The sequence below is a fragment of the Thermobia domestica genome, chromosome 1 (genome assembly GCF_964235325.1).
Source record: "Thermobia domestica chromosome 1, izTheDome1.hap1.1, whole genome shotgun sequence".
Lineage (NCBI taxonomy): Eukaryota > Metazoa > Arthropoda > Insecta > Zygentoma > Lepismatidae > Thermobia > Thermobia domestica.
In genome coordinates this window covers 386,527,468-386,552,407 of record NC_137454.1, presented here as the reverse complement: position 1 = coordinate 386,552,407, position 24,940 = coordinate 386,527,468, and the positions used below count along the sequence as shown (strand labels likewise).

Here is a 24,940-nt window from a genome sequence, read left to right as displayed (position 1 = left end):
AATACGAGTATATTGTAAATATGTATGACTGCATAATTACATGAACCGTGAAGTGTAATCGTAATACGGAATTTGTTTACATAAGACCACTTTCTTTCTCTCTCTCTCTCTTACTTGACGGCCTTAACGCACATTGTTGCTCATATCTTTCGCAATGCCATTATAGTTGGAAGAAACAGTCCGTCAGGTAGCGGTGATCTGGCAACGTAGCGTGTATACACCTTTGTTAAGCCGCCCTAGCAGACGAACGAAAGCACCGCTCCACACCACGTAGGCTGCGACTGTGGACAGGTAGCCAAACCGTCTACCCTCGCTGCACAGGTCGCTGAATTTGTGTCTTGTGGAGAAGTTGACTTCGGTTTGTGCTTGTGCACTGCAGACAAGTGCTTTTGGTGTGGCTGTCGAAATAAAAAAGAAAAAGGAAGTGGAAGTTTCGTGTGTGTAAAGCATAAAAGTTGCATTGCTTGCAGGAATCACTGAAAGAGAACCAAAGCGCTTATCAGGATGTGATCTTGTTGATTGTGGTGTTGACATACACTAGAAGATCCTTGGAAGAAGCTCGGTCCAATGCACGCGGCACCACGATAATTTCTTGAGGTCATCCGGTAAGTGGTATTACGTCATTGATGTGCAACTAATCTAAATATTTTAAAATATCTTTTAGATTTGCATTAGATTAGTAATATATAAATTGATCCAAGTACTCTACTGATCGTTATGATCTATCCCAATAGAAAGTCATCAGTAAAAAAAGAAAGAAAAAGAAAGAAAAAATGAAAAATCTGAGTTACTAGAGAATGAATGTAAACCTCCCACTTTCCTTAATGAAGACACCTGGCAATTTTCAATTAAAACCATTCATTCAAAAAGCAACTATAACTATGGCTAAATTCGGTTTTCATGTAAAGGATTTTTAGTTGAAAATTATCCTCTGTCTTCGTGATTAAGTCCTTGTAATAAAAGCAATGTTGACAGTTGCTGAGATATTTTCTGAAGAACAAGACTGATGGGAGTTCATGTTTGTTGACATTATTCGCGGGGAAAGCATGACTTGGTAGTTTTCATGATAGTGACGTGTGCATGGTGTCCTTTAATTTAATGTAGAATAAAATTAGTGTAGGCACTTTATTTGTTTATTTATTTTTATCTGCAAGTAGTGTATATCCCACTGTTAGGATTATATGCTTACGTAACAATGGGTTTTCAATATACGTATATAGCGATTAATTAAATAAAGGATATAGTATACGAGAGTACCTCATCATTTAGCGAGGACTCACGAAGTGCAGTCTTTTAAGGATTATTCATTGAGGATATAGGATATCGCATGTCACGTGCACGTGGATGATTTTTACTACTTCTAAATGTAATAAAATCATTTTTATACGTAGTGCAACAGTAGGAAGTATCCACGCGCACAGATCATGAGGCACTGTTGTATACTATTACCTAAATAAATAATTTTTTCAAGTATAGTAAGACCAACCAATAGTATCGGATTGCAAAAAAAAGAAAAAAAAGTTTTTAACCATATTTTTTCGCTATTTTCTTTAATATTGAGCGTGAAAAATTATTCTGAAGCATATCATTGTTCAGCTCAAGTTGAATAGCATAATTTTGGGCCATATCTTGTAGACAATAGTGTATACATAATACATATATTGTCGTCTTGCGTCACAATGAAAAGTTTGACTAAAAATAGAGTATACTTCAGTGCAGGAGCGCACATAGATTTTTCTTAGTGGGTCAAAAGTCAAAAGATTAAAGTGAGTCGGACCGGCTGGATTCCCACGAATGCACTCTGATCAGGGGCGGATCCAGGACGGACTTCTGGGGGGGCGGTCGGTAGTAATACTGCTACTTAGAACCAAGGGCGCCCATCAGGGGGGCAAGGTGGGGCGCTCGCCCCCTAAGAGGAAATTGTAATTGGGAATATCGAAAACCCAATAGAATTTTTACATTAGTTACAGCAAAATTTGAAACTATATTTGAAACGTTGCTTATACTTGCCCCTCCCCTTTGAAACCACAACATGGGCGCTCTTGCTTAGAAGTATTTTTAAGAGCTCCAAACTTTTTATGAATGGGTGTATTTATATATAAAATAAGAAAGTTTGCTCGCCCCCCCTGGATCCGCCCCTGACTCTGATGGGCGATTCTCTGGCAAGTGGTCCATTGTCAGTAAATTTTCAAAATTAATTTGAAACTATGGTGTTTATGTTTTTCTATTAAGAAATAGTGTAAGCATATACTGAGACATTTAAAATCTTTTTATAAAATATATTTACTAGGTTTTGACCACATAAACTTTACCTGTTCTACACCATGCTCAATACTGTTCACATATCCCAATTTTCAAATAATTTTCAAACTAAATTTTAAATCTGTAATTATATGAACAATAGCAAAAAATAAGATGTGGACCTTTGGCAAAAATTTGACAATTTTGTTTTAATTAATGTTTTATTCTGGTAGGCAAAAATCGTAGTTTTCTCATGTCATGTTTCGCTGTCCCGTGCGTAACGGAAAACATGTATTTTTCGTCTTTCCTTTGTAATTGCAGAGGATAAAGTATTGAAACTTTTGCTCCAAAGTAGAATTATTATTAGCCTGTTAGTGGTACTTATTAAATTTGTTTATTATCCTTCTTATGTATTTTATGAGGTATAGAAATGTTGTCCCGTGCGTAACGTTACGCACGGGACACTTGCAGATTTATCCAAGGAAGTGAATAAAATTAAGTTATTAAGATTTCAATACGTGTTTATTGTTATTGAGATTAAACAGTGAAGAATAAACTTTTATATTAACTCAAAGAAATATGAATTTGCTGAGAGAAACTAAATCAAATATAACTAAACATAACTACCAAAAATGTTTACGTTAAGTTACATAGAAACATTTACCACGAAGCTTAAAAACAAATTATCATGATAAATCGCACTTTTTTCTTTTCATTAGAAAGGTAGGTATCTAAGTTGGTTTGACAGTCTTGTAGGGGGCAAATGGATTCGCAACTTTTTACTATATTCTTTCACTCTTTATCAGAAAATTAGGTGCTTGAAGTATATTTAAAACTTGATCAAATGAGACATAAAATCTGCTATTTTCATCAAAACAAAACTTTGTACAACTGTTGTCTATGCATTTCAGATTTGTTACTCTAATGTCCCCATCTTCTTCTACATCACTTTCAGACACACATACATACCGATATTTAATCCTATTTCTAGAAGAACCACAATCAAATTTCACTAGGAGAAATACACGTGCTCTAATATTGTCCACTCTGAGCCCGACAGTTGAAGGATTGGAATATCATTATAACATCGTTTTCAAAGTTGTATTCTGAAGTAATGTCGTTCTCATCACTTGGTGAATATATCATTCTGTACACTGGCTATCTTTTCGTTTTCCTTGAACCAATCTAACTTGAATTACCTTGTTCTTCTTCACATTTTAGAGTGTTCTCCTCTTCTAAATGGCCAACAACGAAACAATGCGGATTGCGTTTTTTTTTTTTTTTTTTCAAAAGGAACATGAGAGGAAAAGAGTTAATCTTTTAACTTGCCTATAACGCTGTATTCTCAATTTATTTTTCAGTCTCACCTTGTTGCTATGTTTAAGTCTAAATTTTCTAGCCCTTTCAGTGCCATTCATTGCTTTTGTTGATCGATTCAGTGCATCACTGACAATATTACTTGGAACAGAGTTACTTGCCTGTGAATCCATATTATTTACATGCCTGTGAATCAGCGCCCCCCAAAACTCACACTAAAGCAAATCTTTACTGTGGTGAAGTAACAAACAATCATACCAAATAACCAAAAACCAACTGTTTCCCTTCAATTCACTTTCTTGCATTTCGCCTGACAATGGCAGCGTTCAAACGACTCAACATTTGGTACGTAGCACAGAGGATCGAGCATCTCAACAGTTGTACAACATTATGTGGTTTCAACGCCACCAATCAGCACTCAGACAAATATCCTAAAGACATGGTAATAGCACTAACCGAGTTGCCTAGCAAAGTTCGACTTTGATACTTTGGAATGTAATTTAATGCATTTAAATTAAATTATAGATGCAATTTTTTTGTGCTTCTTAATGTCCAAATGTTAATCTTAAAATACCAATCTCTTTAGTAAGGATATTGGATAATAACAGTCTTAGAACAGCCAAACAATTGCATGGTTACTTTTCTGTCCCGTGCGTAACGTCCCGTGTGTAACGGTGAGTCGAAAAAGAAAACATCGTGTAAAGCTAATTAAATTCTATTTTCCAATTTAAAAAATATAATGCACAGTAAGGAGAATATAACATAAGTGATGGCACATAAGTGGAACATAAGTGATGGCATATAAAATGAAAATGCTGCCATAAATCGCAGAGAATGTCCAATGAATTTGAAGTTGTCAAATGAGCTTTTCGTCTGAATCCCGTGCGTAACGCTCAATTTTGGCTTATAACTCAAATTTGCAATTGTTTTGAGTGTTTCATTTTATTTGATTATGCACTAATAGTTTTTCCCCTAATTTTGACATACTTTTTATTTTATTTGAAAATACATTTTTGTTTAAAAAAGCAGTTTTTGTGTACGAATGTCCCGTGCGTAACGCTGAGAATCGCCCTGATGCAGACAAAATGACAAGTACCTATCTATATATTAAAATACAAGAAAAGTTTATACCGCGTGTTTGTGGCAAATCCTTTCGACAATGAGATCTCGAAAACCACAAGTGCTAGAAACGTGCTTTTTTCGCTGATATATTCCAAATTTTGTGTAGATTTCCCAGTTCTAATAAGTAACACTTCCCAAGCGTAACACTCCGATTTTGATAAAATTTGGTAGGTAGATACTATATATGAAATAAGCGAATCCGTGTTTTTTTTTTCTGCGGAAAAACGGTTTTAGGGGGCAAAAGCCCCCACCCACAGTTTTGAAAGTTCGCGCCAGAAAAGCAACAACAAGTGGACCAAAGTGAACGAAATTGTGCACAGATATTGTAGACATAAAATGAGGTAATACGGGTTTCGTATTTTCCTTAAAAGACATGTGGATGGGGCACAGACCCCTCCAAAACTTTGATCATGTAATATCAAAAATGCTAATAACAGTATATCAGATGTGTGTAAAGGACATGAAGAATTGCAACGAAACTTTGTCTAGGGACAATACGAAGAATTAAACCAATACGGGTTTTCTTTTTCTGCGAAAAACCGTTTTAAGGGAAAAAAAAAAACTATCCAAAATTTTGAAGGTTGACGCCCGAAAGGCCAGAAGAAGTAAATCGAAGTGAATGAAATTGTGCACAGATATTGTAGACATAAAATGAGGTAATACGGGTTTCGTATTTTCCTGAAAAATCATTTGGGTGGGACACAGACCTCTCCAAAACTTTGATCATGTAATATCAAAAATACTAATAACAGTATATCAGAAGTGCCTAAAGGACATGAAGAATTGGAACGATACTTTGTGGAGTGACAATAGGCAAAAAAAAAAAAAACTTTTTTTTATTTTCTGCGGAAAATCGGTTTTATGGAACAAAAGCCCCCATCCAAAATTTTGAAATTTGACTCCCGAAAGGTAAGAAGAAGTGGAGCGAAGTGAATGAAATTGTGCACAGATAATGCAGACGTAAAATGAGTTAATATGGGTTTCGTATTTTCCTGGGAAAAACGATTGGGTTGATAGACATGTCAGGCGCTTAACTTTAATCTGATTGACAAAACCTATTCCGAGCTGGGGACTTAGAAGGCTTGTGAACCCACAATGAGGCGTATTCGGAATTCGGATATGGAATTATAAGGAAAAAATATTCGCATTTGGTATCATCTATTAGGCTACTTATCCAAGTTTGCCACAAATTCCCCCCGACAAAATATTGCGTTTATATATTTGTGGATCAATTCCGTTCTACAGTGAAATCTTGCAAACTACAAACTCTTGAAAAATGCTGCTTTCACTGCGCTAATCCGAATTTTGTGTACATTTGCTGGTTGTCATTGATTTTTTAAGCGTCATTCTTTATTATTATTATTATTATTATTATTATTATTATTATTATTATTATTATTATTATTATTATTATTATTATTATTATTCAGCGTTTTAGGGGCCGTTTTGAGCCCGTAATATTAGCATAACTAAGGTTGATATCCTTGTCGTATTCAACTTGCAGAAGAGGGATGTGTAGCAGGTTGACGGGCATTGCAGGCGCATTGCTTTAATCTGAATGGCAAAACCTATTGCATGCTGCCAACTTCAAAAGCCTATAGAGCCACAGTGAGTAGGGTTGCCACCAGTGATTATGTCAGAAGTGGTTGAGGGGCGGGAAGGGGGTCCTAGGAGCCATGAAATTCCCGCTTCCCGGGACCATGTATATACCTACTATCGTCCTTAATGTAAATTTCCAGTATTTTTGCAATATTACTTTTGATCCCCCAGTGCATTCAAATTCCCTCCACAGAGAAAAAATCTTATGAAATCATCTTTAGTTGCCACCTTTGCAGACGAAAATGTAGGGACACTTCATGCAGCACCAGCGTTTTTTTTTTTTTTTTTTTTAATGTAATATAATTGTTGCCATACTGAAGAGCAAATCATACATATCTAATTGAGAGAAAGGAAATGAGACCATTTCCCTATAAAATACACGGTATCTGAAAAGTCCCCTGACATAGGGTAACTCTGTTATTATCAGAGTTACAACAAAATACAAGTGGAAAAACCATCTCCAAATATGATGTTTTCAATCTAAAGTGAAGATTTTTTTTTTTTTAATCGGGTGAGTCGTTTGGGCTGTACATTCTTTGTGAGCCCATTGTTGAATGAAAATGCAACGTTGCCATTTACCTAGATCCACAACATAAACTGAATGGGGGCATGTTTGAAATGGGAGCTGGCCATCGACATGTTAGCGTAAAATGCAGTAACTTCATTCACTTATGTTGTGGGTGCAGATAAATGACAACGTTGCATTTTCATTTAACATTGGGTGCATAAAGAGAGTACAGCCTAAACGACTTGTCCGATTAAAAAAAAAAAAATCCTTCACTTTAGATTGGAATCATCATATTTGGAGATGTTTTTTCCTCTTACATTTTGTTATAACTCTAATAATAACAGAGTTACCCTATGTCAGGGGACTTTTGAGACACCCTGTATGTTAATATAAAATAAAAATATGGCCAATTTGGAAAGTATGTAGCGTGTGTATACGCCTATTTGTATCGTACATGCAAAGTTAAAAAAAAATAGTTAACTATCCCAATACTTTCACAATTTTTGTTGGAACAGCACCGTTCGTCGCCATTGTTCCTTTAGCTGCTGCTCGCTCACATTTAAATGTATATTTCTAGTTCGTTGTTGTTGTCTTGAAAAGTCGATCCTCATCAATTACAAAGTGAGCTTAGAGTGTCTGTTGCCAGGTAAACTGTATATTATCTGCTTGTTGCTGTCGTAAGGTTTCTTTTTGTTTTGAATAATAATGGGAAAACTTAAGTTCCATACCAACTTTATTAACAAATATGAAAGTCGGAACACTTTAAAGTCCCGAGAGAGACACGTCAAGACGCGGGGCATTCTCTCCAAAATCGAGACGGATGGCAACCCTAGCATTGAGGCATATACAGTGTGGTCAATTTATAATGATAGTAGTAAATATCTCAGAAATCGTAAAAGGAAGAGAAGCGAAATTTTGCATCAAGAAACTATAGAGAGAGGGGACAACGTCCTAGGTAATTTGTAACATCACCGGATGAACAGTGTTGCCAACCCAGTATAAAGTTATATATTTTTTTTTTCAAATGGCACTATGTCAGATTATTACATATTTCAAATCAACATGTCAAACGAAAACTTAAAATACCACGTTTATTATTCAGTATTGCAAACTAAGAATGCTATAATATCACACAATGATGAACAGGATAATACACATTGAAAGTACATTAGCGTTGAATATCATGATCATGGTATGACGTGTTTTGAATGAATAGAAACCAAATTACCAGGGCTTGAAAATTTGATTATTTTTTTAAAGTGCCTTATTTCGAAAAAATGCTTTTAGATAAGTATCACATCTAGCTACTTGTGTGGTTTGCAATCGACGTATAAATTATTTTGCCTTTTGCTGCAATTCGATACCTCAAATTGTTCCGGAGATATGATAAACATTGCTGAAGTATGCAACCTGCTTAAATCATGTAATTGCTCCAACTTGTTGTAATAACAGCTACTAAAAGCTATTGCTGCAATGCTGTAAAAGAGAAGGAAAACAACAATCGTTTTAAATATTTTCATAAATACGCCATTTTAAACAGTGTTGCGAACTTTTTCAATATTTATGCAAATGAACGCTAAAGTCTTTCATAGAACAGAACTACTGAACTAACGAATACCAACAAGGCAAATTTTCGAACTATATATGAGGTGTGAAAACATCGGCAGTGGCCCCATTTAGAAGCTTGGCGCCCCTAGGCACTTTTGCTGTCGGCGCCCCCAATAATTACGTTATTCTCCTTTCCTTCATCTCTAGCTTAAAAATAAAACTTAACTGAATTATGCTTAATTAATGAATTAACAATTTATTACAGTTAAATAGCACTCACTAGATGCTACATCTACAACTGCGTAACAAAAAATAAGAAATGGGAAAAAAGTTCCGATTTTTTTTAAGATTTCACGCTTTACATATTTATTACGCGTATTGCATAGATTCAAAGTAAAAATTTTCTACTTTCTCTTGATTTTTTAATGCTTTTTCACATTAAAAAATCTAAAAAATATTACTTAATTTTTAAATTTTGCGCTCTAGGCATGGTCCTAGTCGGTCTAATGGGAAATACGGCAGTGGACATCAGCTCTTAGGCTAGTTTTAGACGGAAGCATTTATCATAGCAGATGTGCTGCCAAAAATCTCGTATAATCTATGGCATCAAAAGTATATGGTGCTTTTACACGGTAGCATTTTGATAAGCATCTTGTCGTGACCTAACAAACAAATGACTGGAGAAGAGCACAGTTATGGCTCCGAAACTAAAAACAGAGATTTCTTCTAAAGCCCTTTGTTGCATATCCTTATGATACAAAGGAGTTTTAACTTTGTACAAACAAGGATGTTCCTGATATTTTTCAATCAGCATAATAATAGTATCCCTACTCCAACTCATTTTTCTTTACTACAATTCAATTTCCGACACAAAACAAAGATCTTGGATATTTGGCACAAAGTCTTTCTCTTCCTTTTAACACACCACGGCGCTGCAATCGGACCAGAAATGGTGGGGAAAATGTTAGGAAATAGAGCAGGTTCTATCGACAAGAAATGCCATAGGATATGCTATGGCATGAGAAATGGTATAGAATTTGCTACTTTACACGGTAGGATATCGATGATACGATTTTTGCTACGAGAAATGCTTCCATCTAGTACTAACCTTAGAGGCACAAACAGTGTTGCCCACGGAAATCGTACTTTCTCGCCTCGAATTTAAAAATGTACGTTAAACTTGTGGTTCTAACCTCTTTTACTCTCCTCCCCCATCTTCACCGAGTTCGGCCTCGATTTAAACATATTTTTTTCTATAAATTATGAGGTTTTTATATACATTTTAGTCAGGCGTTGACGAGAGGAAGGCAAAATCAAATGAGAGGGGTGCTACACTGGAACACAATTTCCTGTCTGTAAGACATGCTGTACACAAGACTGATATGTAGTCGCAGTTTAATTTGTCTTAGCTTCGGCAGAAAGAACTTGCGACTTATGCTATCCAAACGGACTAGGGTCTCATTCCTTCTCAAATTTTGCTAATCGCAACGAAAAAAAAAAAAAAAAGCGATATAGATAACTACGGTGCAAAATGAAACTCAAACTTTGCGTTGCTTTGACGTAAAAAATCGGTACCGAATGAGGCCTCAGATCCTTGGCAATGGTTTCCTTAGGGCTACTGTTTTAAACTTTGTCGTAGCTTGGTAACGTTTATGCATCAGTTCATTTAGAACATTAAACGGGGTTAATGAATGAAGAAAACTTTCTCTGGTTACGTAACTACTGCTCACTAATTATTACTGAAAATGAGCAGATAGTAGTTTTAAACAAAATACAGACGATCAAATATTGTGGTATTTGTGAAAAATGCTTTCAAGAGGCTTATAATGAAACACAATCTTTTAAAAACAACCTTCATTACATGTGTATTCAGACTAAAGGGATAGATGATAAATTATATGTAAGGATTACTGGAATGAAGGTAAACAGGGAAGCGGAAGAACCATGGGAAAACCCATGGATATAATGTTTCCACCTAAAACTGACATAGAACTTTTCTTGAAAACTCACAGACACGTTGTTCCTACCAGAAAATGAATGGTCCTTTCTTGAGAGTTCACACAAATTATGTTTCCATCAGAAACTGACATGGCTATAGACCCTATACTCAGGCGGAATCTTACGTACATGTGTTACCATTGATAATCAAACATAGAGCCACAAGTGTTACTTCATTTTTTTATTTATTTATTTATTTATTTATTTATTTTATGTTGGATTTCCGAACTGTTGTGGAATTCGCTATTGTCAACAAAACGTCCAGGCTGCAATAGTGCTCCTGAAACTGCAAAAAGGGGAGAGTTTTTACAGCGCCGCAACTTGTGAACTTTTTCCGAGGGACAAGCATTAATATTTAGAACCCCTAGAAAAATTAACAAAATGTGTCCCCTCCTCGAATTTAAAACCTTAATATAAACATTTTTGTTAGTTCTAGGAGTCCCAAGTGGCATTTCACTGAAGTAGAGCTCATGCTTCATCTGAGGAAAATACAGTTGGGTCTCGATAACTCAAATTCCTTGATAACTCGAATTTTTTCACATTCTCTCAAACTCTGCGTAACACTCAATGTTAAAACAACCTCTTAAGCCCAATGTTTAAAAATTACAACCATGATAAGCTGAATTTAAGGGTTTCATAACCTATATTATAAAATTGAAAGTGATTATGTTTGTGACTCCTAATCTCTTGAACCATCGGACCGATCTCGATGAAATTTTCAACATAGATGAGGTTTGTGCCTGCGAGTGTTTTTATCATTTCACTTTGACGGTAGAACTCAGGTGAGGAGGATGAGGGGAAATTATAAAAAATAAGTAAAACTTAATAACTCTTGAACCAAACGATCAATCTTGATCAAATTTTCAACATAGATGAAGTTCGTGCCTGGGATGTTTTCTGTCATTTCACTGTGGCGAAGTTACGTTTGGAAGGGGGAGGAGGAGGAGATATACAAAAATTAATATAAGTATATAAAAATAAAAGTGATTTATGTTCGTGAATTAATAAGTATTGAACCACCCGGTCGATCCCGATCCCGGGATATATATATATATATATATATATATATATATATATATATATATATATATATATATATATATATATATATATATATATATATATATATATATATATATATATATATGTGTGTGTGTGTGTTTTGTGTGTGTGTGTGGAAAGACTGTCTTTGCGACTGCATCACGCTTAAACCACCCGACCGAGCTTAATCAAATTCTCATCATAGATTAGATTCGGGCCTGGGATGGTATTTACCTATTCACTTTGGCGATAGACCTTGGGGGGGGGGGGATTTAAAAATAAATAAAACTTAACTCTTGAACCAAGCGATCAATCCCGATCAAATTTTTCACATAGAGGAGATTCAAGCCTGAGATGTTTTTTATCATTTCACTTTGACGGTAGAACTTAGGGAAAGGGGGGGGGGAGTTGGAGATATATAAAAATAAATAAAACTTAATAACTCTTGAAACACCAGACCGATCCTGATCAAATTTGCAACCTAGGTGAAGTTCAAACCTGAGATAGTTTTTGTCGTATCACTTTGACAGTGCAACTTAAAGGAAGGGTAGGGGGAGAGACATTTAAAAAAATGATCGAAAATGACCGATATTAGTGTTGAATCGATAATTTTGGGGGTCACTGAGATGAATAGTGACACTTCTGATGCCGTTTAAATCCAAATTCAGCCCCACAACTTTGGGGAATGGAAGATATATAAAAATGATTGAAATGACCAGTGTCAGTGTCGAATCCATAATTTTTAGGGTCGCTGAAATGAACAATGACACTTCCAACGCCGTGCCCCGCAACATGGGGAGGGGAGGAGGTTATATAAAAATAATCGAAATTGATCCATGTCAAAGCGCGCTTTAATAATAGTAAAAAATGACTGACTAATAGAACATATTACTATTTTTTTTCTTAATTTAACCCAGCAAAGCGGGTAATTGGTGCTAGTCACATTTAAAACCCTGGGTAACTGGAACTTTCGTACCCTCGAACCTCACTTGATGTGACCTCTATAACTCGAAGCTATAGCTCTGTTTTTACGTAATTGTCATTGTTGCTAGTCCTGTTACTGATGCTAACGTGTACTGTAATTGTGCTTTACTCAGTATTTTATTTCTACTAATCATCTTATTTAATTTAAGGAACTTTCACAACTTCGAGTTATAGAGGTTGAATGAATGAAACTTCGAGTTATAGAGGTTGAATGAATAAAACTTCGAGTTATAGAGGTTGAATGAATGAAACTTCTGAGTTATAGAGGTTGAATGAATGAAACATCCGAGTTATAAAGGTTGAATGAATAAAGCTTCGAGTTATAGAGGTTGAATGAATGAAACTTCGAGTTATAAAAGTTGAATGAACGTAACGTCGAGTTATAGAGGTTGAATGAATGAAACATCCGAGTTATAGAGGTTGAATGAATGAAACTTTGAGTTATAGAGGTTGAATGAATGAAACTTCTGAGTTATAAAGGTTGAATGAATGAAACGTCGAGTTATAGATGTTATATAATTACTTTCCATGAGAACGCGGAATCTGTGTATCTCGAATTTTTGTTCTGGCCACCTTGATAACTCGAGCATTGGTTACTCGGTAACTCGAATTTTTATCTGTTCCCTTCAGCTTGGAGTTATCGATGTCCTACTGTATATGTTTGTTCCGTTGCAGGGGTACCAGCAGCAAATTAATTTATTTGCAGTTCTTTTAGAACTGATATGTGGGTCATTTCATGTTGCACTAGTTAAATTGAAAGGGCAATATTTGACACAACTTAAAAGCCTTAATAATTGTGTATTATTTCCGGGGTCTCTAATAGTAAACATTTCACTGAAATGTGTCCAAATCACATTTTCGTTTGATATAAGAGTTTTCTTGTTTTGGGGATGTGGTGAACCTAGTACTTGCTTCATTTGTATATTCATGTTTGTATCGTCAGAAGGTTTTATCTTGAAGTGCCCCTCCACCGAGCAGCAGGAGCTTAATTGGAGGGGCAGTTGCCCCCTCAAATTACAATCATTGATTTTTGACTCTTTCATACAAATCTAAAGCTGATTTAAGTTGGTTAGTGTCATTTTGCTAAAACCATTTTATACTTGGGTTTGTCCGAAGTTACTGCATTTTCAGTTGCGAATGATGTGTGGAGTCTGTGAGAGCAGGTGTAAATCTTCTAATGATGAAGTCCATTTGACTGCCTCCCTCTCGCCTTGTAGGCTTCTTCCGCACATCTGGTGAAAAATCACACAGGAAGTTGCCGAAGGGGACATTTTGGAATTTGTGTGAGAAAAATATTTTAGTTTTTTTTTTTTAAGTCATTATAATAAATTCAGTTGTAATAATTACTGAAGAAAAGTAATTTGATGAGAAAACCTGCACTGATGTAAGGAACGAAGAAACGAGTTTGATTGGATAGTTGTTTACAACATTTACAACGTTACAAAGAATCATTGTTGAGTCATGAATATACGTTTGAATAATGGATTCTCTTCTTTACAGCTGTACCTGGCAACTGTGGCTTTCATGTGCTCTTTGTCCTACTTGCAGCATCTTTTTTGCTGAGGTCAACTTATTTCTTTCTGCTTAGTCATTTTCTAGCTGACATTGCTGGTCAGCAAGCATTGAAAGTATTTCGATGATATATTCATATGTTATCTGCTCAGTAGCGTAGCCAGGATGTGTGTTTCGGGGGGCCCAAGTGCTGTTATAAGTACTACATATAGAAAAATTATTTAAAAAAACAATATATAAACATAAAAATATATAAAAAATTACAAACATCAAAGTACCAAAGTATATTGTCGGACCTCTTTGGGGGGGAGGCCGGCCCCTCTGGGCCCCCTTCCCTACGCCACTGCATCTGCTAAATTTTGCACAATCGAAAATGCATATCAATAAAACTCGTGTATTGAGAATGAAAGTATGTGCTCGGCATTTTAATCTTATATTCACATGGTTTCAGCAGTGGCGGTTCCTGAGGAAAGTTACACAGAAGAAACCTTACCTAATGTTTAATTGAGAAGTCCAGTTCGAAAATGGCTCTTATTCATTTACAGCAAATCCCAGAAAACTTAGAAAAAATGTTTGATCTGCATGTTTTGTAGAACTGAGAATACTTTAGTGCAGGGCGCAAAATTTCTGGTCGCCAGGTCGCCATCGACGACTAAAACTTTAGAGCTGGCGACCAGTGTTCAGTAGGAATTGTTTCTGCCTAAACTTAAAGGGCAGCGCAGTTTCTGTTTAGCACGGAAGTAAATTGTCACCGAATGAGAGAAAAACAGGAAATGTGAAGTTTTCACAACGGACGTGGAAAGTGGAGTCTTCACAGAGTTGTAATTCAGCCCTCCTTCATTACGAGATTCCAAATTTGCTTCCAATTGTCACATTTTATGAAGTTTTACCTGTGAGCACTGCTTCATGTGAGAGAAGCTTCAGGAATCTCAACAGAGTTAAGACTGCCTCTAGGAATTCACTGAAGAGTGACACACTGGATGATTTGCTGACAATCTCCATTAATGACTCCTCACTTAAGAAGTTTGATCCGAAAATTGCAATCGACAACTGATACTTCAATGCAGAGAGAGAGAGAGAGCGTTGCACGAATTGTTCAATTCAAAATTGATTATCCTCAATCTAATTATCTAGTTTTGAAACTTTATGCCCTGATGTAATATCCTTCTTTGTCAAACCCACAGCCTTGAGGGGGCATCTCATAATTTGTATATGAGAGATGCTGGCGACCACCATTTTTGGATTGGCGAGTGCGTCTGACTGAAATTTGGCGCCCTGTATAGAAAAAAATCCGTTCTCCGGACAGCGGTATATTGTACAAATATACGGTATCGTCTTGCTTACTATAGAAATCAGTACGGAGCATACGTTATTCGTATGCTACATAGGCACTGCCCTTAGATGTTACATCATGCTGTTGTAGGGTGTCTGACATCCAACAGTTTTCCGTATATCACATGCATATTCTTATGTTAGTTTCGTCAGCTATATGTTATATACGTCCATTTGTATGTGAGATCCTGACCGCCTACATTGTTTCATACGGAAAGTACTTATAGATGGAACACTTATACAGAAAGTATTATAAAACATGCGTTTTCAGTTATGCGTCTGCTGTACGTTAAGTCCAAAAACTACAGGAATTACGCATGTAACCTATCTTTTTAAGTACGCCACCTACAATTTTTTTTTTCTCAGTGTGCTTTAGTGTGTTCATGTGAAAAACTTGAACTTCCTCAAATATTTCCAGTTCTACAAAACTCATTGATCCTACACTTTTTGTTGATTTTCTGAGATTTTATATAAATGGACAAGAGGCGTTTTCGAACTGGACGACTTAATTGTTCTATACAATAATTAGAACATTATGTAAGTCATCTTCAGGCAGCTTAATGTAGCAATAAAAGAGTAATTTTTACCGATATAACCTCCCTGGTTTCATCTTCATTTTTTGTGCACATATTCTGTCGTCATCTTGCTACGGAGCTTAGTTCGTTCTTAGGGCTGCAGATCTCGATATGTTCTAGAGACGGTATGGAAATCAGCGGTAAACCGCCATTATCTGCTATTTACAGCTTCACAGCAGACAGGGCTAATGAGGTATTTCCTAAAATTATCATTAATCTTAAATTTGATTTCTGGTTAACTAAAATATTCTCCAAAGATTATATATTGTATGTATATCTAGTATATATATATTAGTTGATAGATCACATAGAGGTTAACAAAATTACATATTTATGGATAAATTCTGATGCGCATTTTCCGAGAAAATCAAGAAAAGTAAACTTTTATATTGTCAAAAAATGTCGGTCGTATGCAATAATAATTTATAGCTTTTTTTTTTTGTTGTTGTTGTTGTTGTTGGAAGAAATTATTTGTTTACCAGTAAAGTTTCCGCTCTTCGCACGGGGAGAACAATGTGTATGCAAAACTGTTCAAAGTAAGAAGTGAAATATAAGCTATAACGACGAGTAGTGCCTTTGCTCCTTTTTTCTTTCCTTGCATCTCTTGCCCCCCCCCCCCCCCCCAGAAAAACCTTAAGTGTCGCTACTGAATTTTGTACTGTTTGTAAAAAAAAATACAGTGTTAAGTATCAGGTTGGTCTATTGATATTTGATTCCTCCTAACACATATCGCTAACAATTACCACATACTACTTACTTGTAATAGCAAATACGCCTATTATAAAATATACCCAGTGCTTATATCTTGATATTTCCTGCGGCCTATGTCCGATATCTTATGAGAAACAAAATAAGCTTAACGGAAGTGTGTATTGTATAACACAGTTTTCTTGTAAGGGACTCGTTTAATTTTGCTGTCGTTTTCAGTGAGTGTATCGGTGCGATCTTAAAAAAGCTTAACATTATAAGTAGACAAACTGGCATATTTTTTGCCTTCCTTCTTTGCATAGAAACAGGTGAAGCCGGCTTTGAAGGTCAGATGACATCATAACCAGTACATTAATTGTATCACTTGAGTAGACGCCACACCTTGCATTAAAAAAAAAAAAGAAATGTCAATGCTTTCCTCGTCGAAATATCGTTTTGTTCGTTAAATAAAACTCTAAGATCTTTAGCTCCAGTAATATGTACACTTATTTACTACTTTCGATCATTTTTCATTATTCACAGGCGTCTCTGGCAAGGGAGACGAGGGGGACGCCCCCCCCCAATATTTTGAAGTAATATATTCAGTATTCTTTTCTATTCAGTAATTTAATTTATTTACTAACGACAGAATAACATATAAATAATTATTTATTTGGAATATAATATTCAGGTTGTGTAACGATTATAACAGAGTTCTTGATATGTCTCACGGGCCCGTGAAGGTAAGCAAAAAGGTAACAAATGGAATCGAAGATAATAGATAGATTGTGCTAGGTAGTACCATTTAAATCACTTTCTTTGTTATTATGACAATGTGGCCTTGTGCCCATCTTGAATAACGAAAAACACAGCTTTCTTACAAGGCTGGCTAGAATAGTTATTATAAAAAATAAACTAGAAAATTATGGTTTCGGAAGTATAGCACTTCCGAAACCGTTACTTTTCTAGTTTATTTTTGATAATACATATTCTAGCCAGCCTTGTTAGAAAGCTGTGTTTTTCTTTACATTTTCTTTGATGTCCCCCCAAATTTTATATGCCAGATACGCCAGTGTTATTATTACTTAGGAAAACAGTGAGTGAAGTAGAATTATTAGAAGTAATGGATTAAGAGAAACTCATGAACACGATGTGTTATCCATCAAACCAATCAATGCAGATTGCGGAAACACAAATGGAGAGAAAAATCGAGTGTATTTAGAAAGGAAATCAGTATACTTTGATTTTCTGGTGCTGCTCCTAGCACGGCAGGAGAACTGCAATTTCCCTTTTGGTGTAGATTTTCTGTACTGGATTTGAAATTGAAATGTTTTTGTTTAACGTCTCACAATTATGCCCTTTATGCTAAGGGAGACGGGTGATTATGTCAAGGGAATAATGAAGAATCAGTGGAAGAGAATGGGGGGGGGGGCGGGAGTACTCCAAGAAAACCCACAAACACAATGTTATTCAGCTCAAATATATTTGGCCAGGGATCGGAAGTAAGCATTCTACCACTGAACCACTGTGTCTTGTATCTTGAACCCTGGCCACGGTAACTTAGTGGTGAGCTTTTGCCTCTGGTGCGAAGGGTTCCTGGATCGATCCCAAACCCATGTGGGTTTGTGGTGGACAACATCGTGTCCGTGAACCCTCCTCGTGTATATATGGTTTGCGTACGCATTTTCGGTGCAAGAGAACTGGTTCGATTTCCAATTACAGCTCATGTAGTTCGGATTGCACGTTAAGGTCCACGTCTCGTATAGCCTCGGTGCTGAACGGGACGCTAAAGTCCAAATAAATAAAAGAAATAGAGTCCGTGCTTATTTTAAAGGCTTATGGCAACCCTGTTGCTATCCGAGTGCATACTACTATCAAAAGGAATTTCATTAACTGGTATCCAATAAAGGAAATGCCGTGTTATGTTACCTCGCGTAATACAGTATTAGAATGTTGGTATGGTAAACTGACACTTTTAGAAGCCAAGAATTATGAGGTGATATTTGCAGAACAGAGGACTGGATGTCTATAAAAGTCAACCTATCCCGCAGATTTCACATTTCTAACACACTAATTATAAAATATTTCTTTTCTCTTGCTTAACTTGTTGATCCTCCGCGCTGTCCAAGCAGTGATGCCAACCTCAAACATTATAAAATCCCATCTCGAGAGACAGAAATTTCCATTTTGCTCTTGATGATTTGCTGATTTTGAGTTTAACGTCCTTTTCAGCAGCGAGGCTATATGAGACGGGACCTAGTAATTAACGTGGAATCCGAACCACATGACCTCCCGCCGGGAATCCGAACCACATGGAATCGAACCCGGGTCTCCCACGCCAAAGGCTCGTACGCTAACCGCTTAGCCACGAAGGAGCTCCATTTTGCTCTTGAAATTCCTACGATATACTAATTACAAAATTTTGCAAACTTATAAAATAAGATCACTCATTTTCTTCAACATAGAAGTGAAAGCTGAATTCCAATCTTCTCTGTTTACCTAATAGTCATAAATAAGTATCTTCCTCAATTGAAAGAGAGAATTTTGAAAATGTTGACGAAAGAAATGTATCTTATTGGCAGAATTTATTATTTCCTTTACGGTTTTGTGCTACAGTCTTCTAGCAGAAGTAACGAAAGTAGACAAGCTTCATTCTACAGTCATTTCCTGTTGAATGTTTTGGAAGTTGACTGTCTCTTGTTTGCTCTTTTACTTTCTTCCTTTTTTAAGTAGAATCCACGTTCTTTGGTGGTTTTTTTTAAATCCTGAACTCACTGCGTAAATCACTTTCACACTAAATATGCATTAGTTAGTAACAAAATTCGACAATTAACACTGATATCAGGTTTGTTGAAGACCCATTACTCTATTTGCTCTCCATAGAGAATTTTGTTGGCAGTAAATACATGACAAATCTCATGTGCGCTGCAAAATTTCTGCGAAAACTCCCTGTATGCCTATTTGGGTAGGGATGGTATCGAGACGAGACGAGACTTTATACAGTCTCGGTCTCGTCTCGGTTGATAAGTAGCGGTCTCGATCTCGTCTCGAGTCAAAAATCGCCGTCTCGGTACCATCCCTAATTTGGGATAATTATACCCACAAAAAATCCCACAAAATGGATTCGAATGGGTTGGCATCACTATGCAACTGTCAATTAGGTTGGCGTACGCTGTGATTGGTCGCTTTGCCAAGCATTTGCAACTCGATTGCTAACATAACGTGTACCAAAGAAGGGAAATTGCAATTGGAAATACAAGAGCCTAATTATTGAGTAACAATAAGAAATCATTGGTTGGCTAACATAACGCTGTAACAAAATTCTTAATTTCCAATCATGGCGACCATTAACCAACCAAACCAAAACTCGTCCTTCTGATGCACGAGGGATCCCGTGTTCGATTGTCTGTTGAAGAGGATGGACCGCACTACAGTATTTCAGATTCCACTTTCTGAATCGTAGGTTTCTTCTTAGTATATGAGGACTGTGCTATCCTCATTCTCGTTAAGTCCACTTTGACAAATTTGAAAGGAGAGAAAAAAATCCAAATTGTTCGTGGACAAAATAATTTATTAGGAGAACAATGGCATGAATAAATCCATGGGCGCCGATTTCTCTGTAAATTTGGGGGGCCCATTCAGATGCAGAAGGTATATATAGCCCTATATGATTTTAAGACAAATTGCACCCAAATTATATCAAATATTGTATATTCACAAATACAATAGGAAGGCCCACATGAGCTTTGGGGGGTTGGGCCGGGCTCCCTCGCCCCCCCAGGATCGGCGCCCTTGTATAAAATTCCTTGAAAAAATACTTCTTTCATTTTGTTTTGCTTTTTAGCGTTTTTTTTTTTCATAAAGTAAATTGGGTTTATAAACGTACTTAAATTTTAAACACAATGGGCCTTATGCAGAGTCGTTCTGAAGCGTGATTAGTACCATACTAAATCATGCGTTCTGACGCGTGAGTTAGACTAACGTATGTTTCCTGCAGTAGTTAGAACGTTAGTATGACGCTAATTATACGTTAAAACGACACTGCATAAAGGGGCATGATTTTTTTTTTTTAACAAAAACGTACAATGTATTCAACTTTAAGCATCTTGCTGAGAATACTCGTTGTCAGAATGCTGATCAAGGAGATAGTCGGCCTAGAAACAGTTTCATTAAAAATCGTTGACTGATAATACTCCAATGATTACTTGGAGGTCTAGGTGGGTCCAGAATGCTTGTTAGGAAGAGAATAAACTTTGAGCTTAAACGAAGTTTAACATAACGTTGACGCCATTTTTCACTTGATTCTAATGGGTGTTAGATGATACCGTTTTAGCCATAGGTAGCCATAGTGAAGGGCGCTGGGTTTTGAAATCAGTGGAGGTGCTGTCATAGTTCACGACCAAGGAATATCGGGGTATGAAATAGTACTTAGACTTGGCGGAAAATTTTGAAACTTGACCCTTATGAAAATGCAGTTTTAGGCATTTTTGAATGAAAATTCAAACAAATAGCGTTTTAACCATTTTGTTTTCGTGTTCATTTTACTTTTTTTTCTTTCTTTCTTTTCTTCAGAGTGGAAAATGTGTATTCTTGAATAAGAGTATGTTTCTTCCGTTCCTCCGTATGAGTTCTCCCGTTTCCTCCCACTTTCTTTATTCCACCATTTCATTCATTTCTCATCATCGTCTTCTTTAGCCTAGACAGCATAATCGTGGGACGTAAAAACTTGATTTTTTCATTTGTGATGTAAGAAGTGTAAAATATTTGACTCAAAATAGCACGGAAAAGCGCCCGTTCAACTTATCATTTTAAAAAATCTCAATGCTACAATACTAGAATCATCCCTGCTAAGGAATACACAAAGTTTATATAGGACAATCTCCACTCTGTCTGCTCTATGAAAATAGCAGGCTCTAATATAATTTCAGAAATGTGGTGAAATATTAGAATTTTCCCCTACTTTTTCTTTCTCTTTTATTTTCTTTGTTTTTAATTTTGGGTGTGCTCGAGCACTGGAGTCGGCGCCCCTGGCCATAGTTCATTTCAACGACAAAAAGGAGTTTCCAGAGAAAAAGTAGACTTTAACCAAGGATGTTATAAAATAGAAGATCTGCCCACAGAAGAAAATCGTGAAGCCATAAGTCACAGCTTCGCCACACCTACTCTGCCCACTCCGAGCCACTAAGATCGCAATATTTCGAGCCAACAATCATGGCGGAAACGAGAGTAGCCAATCAGACGTGTCGGCTCAGACGATGCTCGGTTGTTTTTCGGCTTCATTGAGTTCATATGATGAAGATACGTATGGGCAGATCCTCTATTTTATAACATCCTTGACTCTAACGGAGTTTAGCATAACACTTCGAGCCTCCTTTTGACAAAGGACTTTAATACGTATCAGTCCATCAATGTTAGTTCATCAACTCATTTAACTTCAGGATTAGGATTAGGAATTAGTAATAAGGCAGGTTAACGAGCCTTCGAAGTTGCCAGTTAGCAGTAGTATTTTTCATTGAGATTAAAGCAAAGCGCCTGAAATGTCCATCAACCCGCTATACATAGCTCCTCTACTGGTTGCCTTTCACAAGGATATCAACCTAGTTGCAATATTAAACTAATAGGACCAAAACAACGCCTAAAATGTGGAAATAGAAAAATAAAGACGTTTTTTTCTGAAAATTTGAATGAGAACTGGACAATCTACACAAAATTTGGAATCGACCAGCGTTTAACAGTGCGTTTCTAAAACTTGTGGTTTCCGAGATCTCATTGTCGAAATGATTGACCACAAACATATACACTTTTTTGCTTCATTTCTTTTTTCTTATTTTACACATGCTCACACCACATATCGTCGCATGAGAACCAGAGAAACTTAACTCCAAAAATGCGGTTTTCGTTTTCTTCATGTTTTGGACATAGTATAATTTTGAAAGCCCCATTTGGTGTAAATAAAATGTAACGCCATCAGTTCTCCTTGTCGATCATCTGTTGTAATGTAGCTCAATTACCATCTTATTAAAAACATATCTTTCTAAGCACATAATATTTTTGTCCTCTCGCCTGTAAATTAGGGATGGCCACATTTTTTCGAAAAATATTTGGTCTAGGAATTAATTCGTGCGGGTGGACAAGAGATGGCGCAACGAACGGAGCGTCCCACAGTTCCGTGTATCCACACATGTGTTGCAAACCCCTGTCATCGCGTATCGTTCGTAGTATAGGGCAGTGGATTAAAGCGTCAACAACACCAGTTTGTAATTAAGTGAACATGGCGCAATTTGTGCCTGATAAAGTGTTTTTGCGGGGTGTCCTGCTGCATTACTTTAACATGCAGAAAAGTGCGACTGAAAGTCATCGTATTTTGGTGGAAGTGTATGGTGACCATGCTCTAGCTGAGCGAACGTGTCAGAAGTGGTTTGCACGGTTTAGAAGTGGTGATTTCGGCTTGGCAGACCAAGAGCGAGCTGGACAGCCAAAAAAATTTCAAGACGAAGAATTGACAGCATTGCTCGAGCAGGATTCGTGTCAAACGCAGGAACAACTTGCAGCAGCATTAGGCGTTGATCAAACAACAGTCTCCAAACGCTTGAAAGCCATGGGAATGATTCAAAAGATGTCACATTGGGTTCCACATGAATTGAAAGACAGAGACGTTGAAAGACGAAAAACCATTTGCGAATTGGTGCCTCAACGACAGAGCAGAAAGGGGTTTCTGCATCGAATTATTATGGGTGATGAGAAGTGGATCCATTACGAGAACCCTAAACGAAAAAAGGCCTGGGTGAAACCAGGTGAACCAGGTGCATCACAACCAAAACGAGATATTCACTGTGCAAAGGTTATGCTGTGCATATGGTGGGATATGAAAGGTGTGGTGTACTATGAGCTGCTGCAACCGGGTGAAACTATGAATGGAGAACGTTATCGACGACAATTAATGCGTTTGAAGCAAGCTCTGGCCAGAACACGACCAGAATGGGAGAACAGACATGATAAACTTATTGTTCAACATTATAACGCTCGCCCACATGTCGCAAAACCGGTGAAAACCTATTTAGAAAATGTCGGATGGGAAGTTTTACCCCACCCGCCGTATTCACCAGACGTTGCTCCTTCGGACTACTACTTGTTCGATTGCATGAACAACGATTTGATTGGACAGCGGTTTACTTCTTCAGAAGATATCGAAACATGGGTCTCTGACTGGATCGCTTCCAAGGATGAGGACTTCTTTCGCCACGGAATCCGTACATTGCCTGACAGATGGGCGAAAGTGGTGGCTAGCGATGGACAATATTTTTCTTAAGGTATTTATGTATTTTGTGTTTGTACTACAGCTTCAATGTGTGCGTACCAACCGCACGAATTAATTCCTAGACCAAATACTTTTTCGAGCAATGAATTTTTCGAAAAACGAAAAATTTCCGAAAAACGAAAAATTTTTCGAAAAACGAAAAACAAAATTTTTTTCGAAAAGAAAAATTTTTTCGAAAAAACGAAAAATGAAATTTCCGAAAATCGAAAAACAGATTTTTCGAAGAAGGCCATCCCTACTGTAAATTTAGGAAAATGGAGTTACGTTCTCTGATTGTCATGCGACAATATAATGAACATTGCTTTCCTATAAACGTTTCAAAATTACCTTCATTTAAGAATCTTTGTTATGTACAGGTTTATATTGCAATTGCTTTTTTTTTTTTTTTTTTTTTTGCTCAAACAAATTTCCATGACAATACTTACATAAACTGTTCTATTTTTTATGTTTTTTATAGTTGATTGGTTCAGAGCTTGACGTCCCGTTCAGCACGGAGAATATATGAAACGTGCTTTAAGGTGGAATCCGGATCACATGAGCTTCCTCCGAGAAATTTGAGCTTACGTTACGCATATAACCAAAAGGAAGATTGTTCATTGTGCGTTTTTTTTTTTTTTTTTTAATATCTTTGTTGAATGTCGACAGGCATTTCATAAGAAGGCAATTAATCAGTTATTCTGTCTAATGTGATACCACGTCTAATTAAGTTATGACTTAGCTCTTTTTTGGTCATGAATATATATATAAAAAAAAAAAACAGTGCAATGTTAATATGATGTTCGATCCGCTTAATGAACAGGAAGTCAAAAGAAGTGAAACCGGAAGTTATAATAACGGTTCTTACCGAGCGTCCACTACATATCCATATGCAGCCAAACCAACGCGGTGTAACATACTCTGAGGGGAAATGAATGAAGAGAGACATGCATGGAAGGTGTGTCTTATTCCTGATCTGGATTCGATTTCCTAATTGAAATCATCAGTTTAACTGCCAAGAAATAAATTCAATTGCACGCTATCATGAGCACGCACAATAAAAGATAATGAATGATTCTCTGTGTGTTTCAAAACCACAAACAATCCACCGTTGGTATCCAGCTGTTTGTACTAGAAGTAAAAAGGGGTGGGGGCCGGACCGGAAATAAAGGGAACAGACAG

The 24,940-nt window shown here is 36.6% G+C and overlaps 1 protein-coding gene across 1 annotated transcript in view; it reads left to right on the top strand.

Moving 5' to 3' along the window:
- Positions 1 to 227: 227 nt before the first annotated feature.
- The window catches only part of LOC145665055 (trophoblast glycoprotein-like), an 84,012-nt gene continuing 59,299 nt past the window's right edge, over positions 228 to 24,940 (top strand). The window contains exon 1 of the mRNA XM_081732312.1: positions 228 to 605. The gene's annotated coding sequence lies outside the window, so the exon portion shown is untranslated. The remainder of the gene's footprint in view (positions 606 to 24,940) is intronic.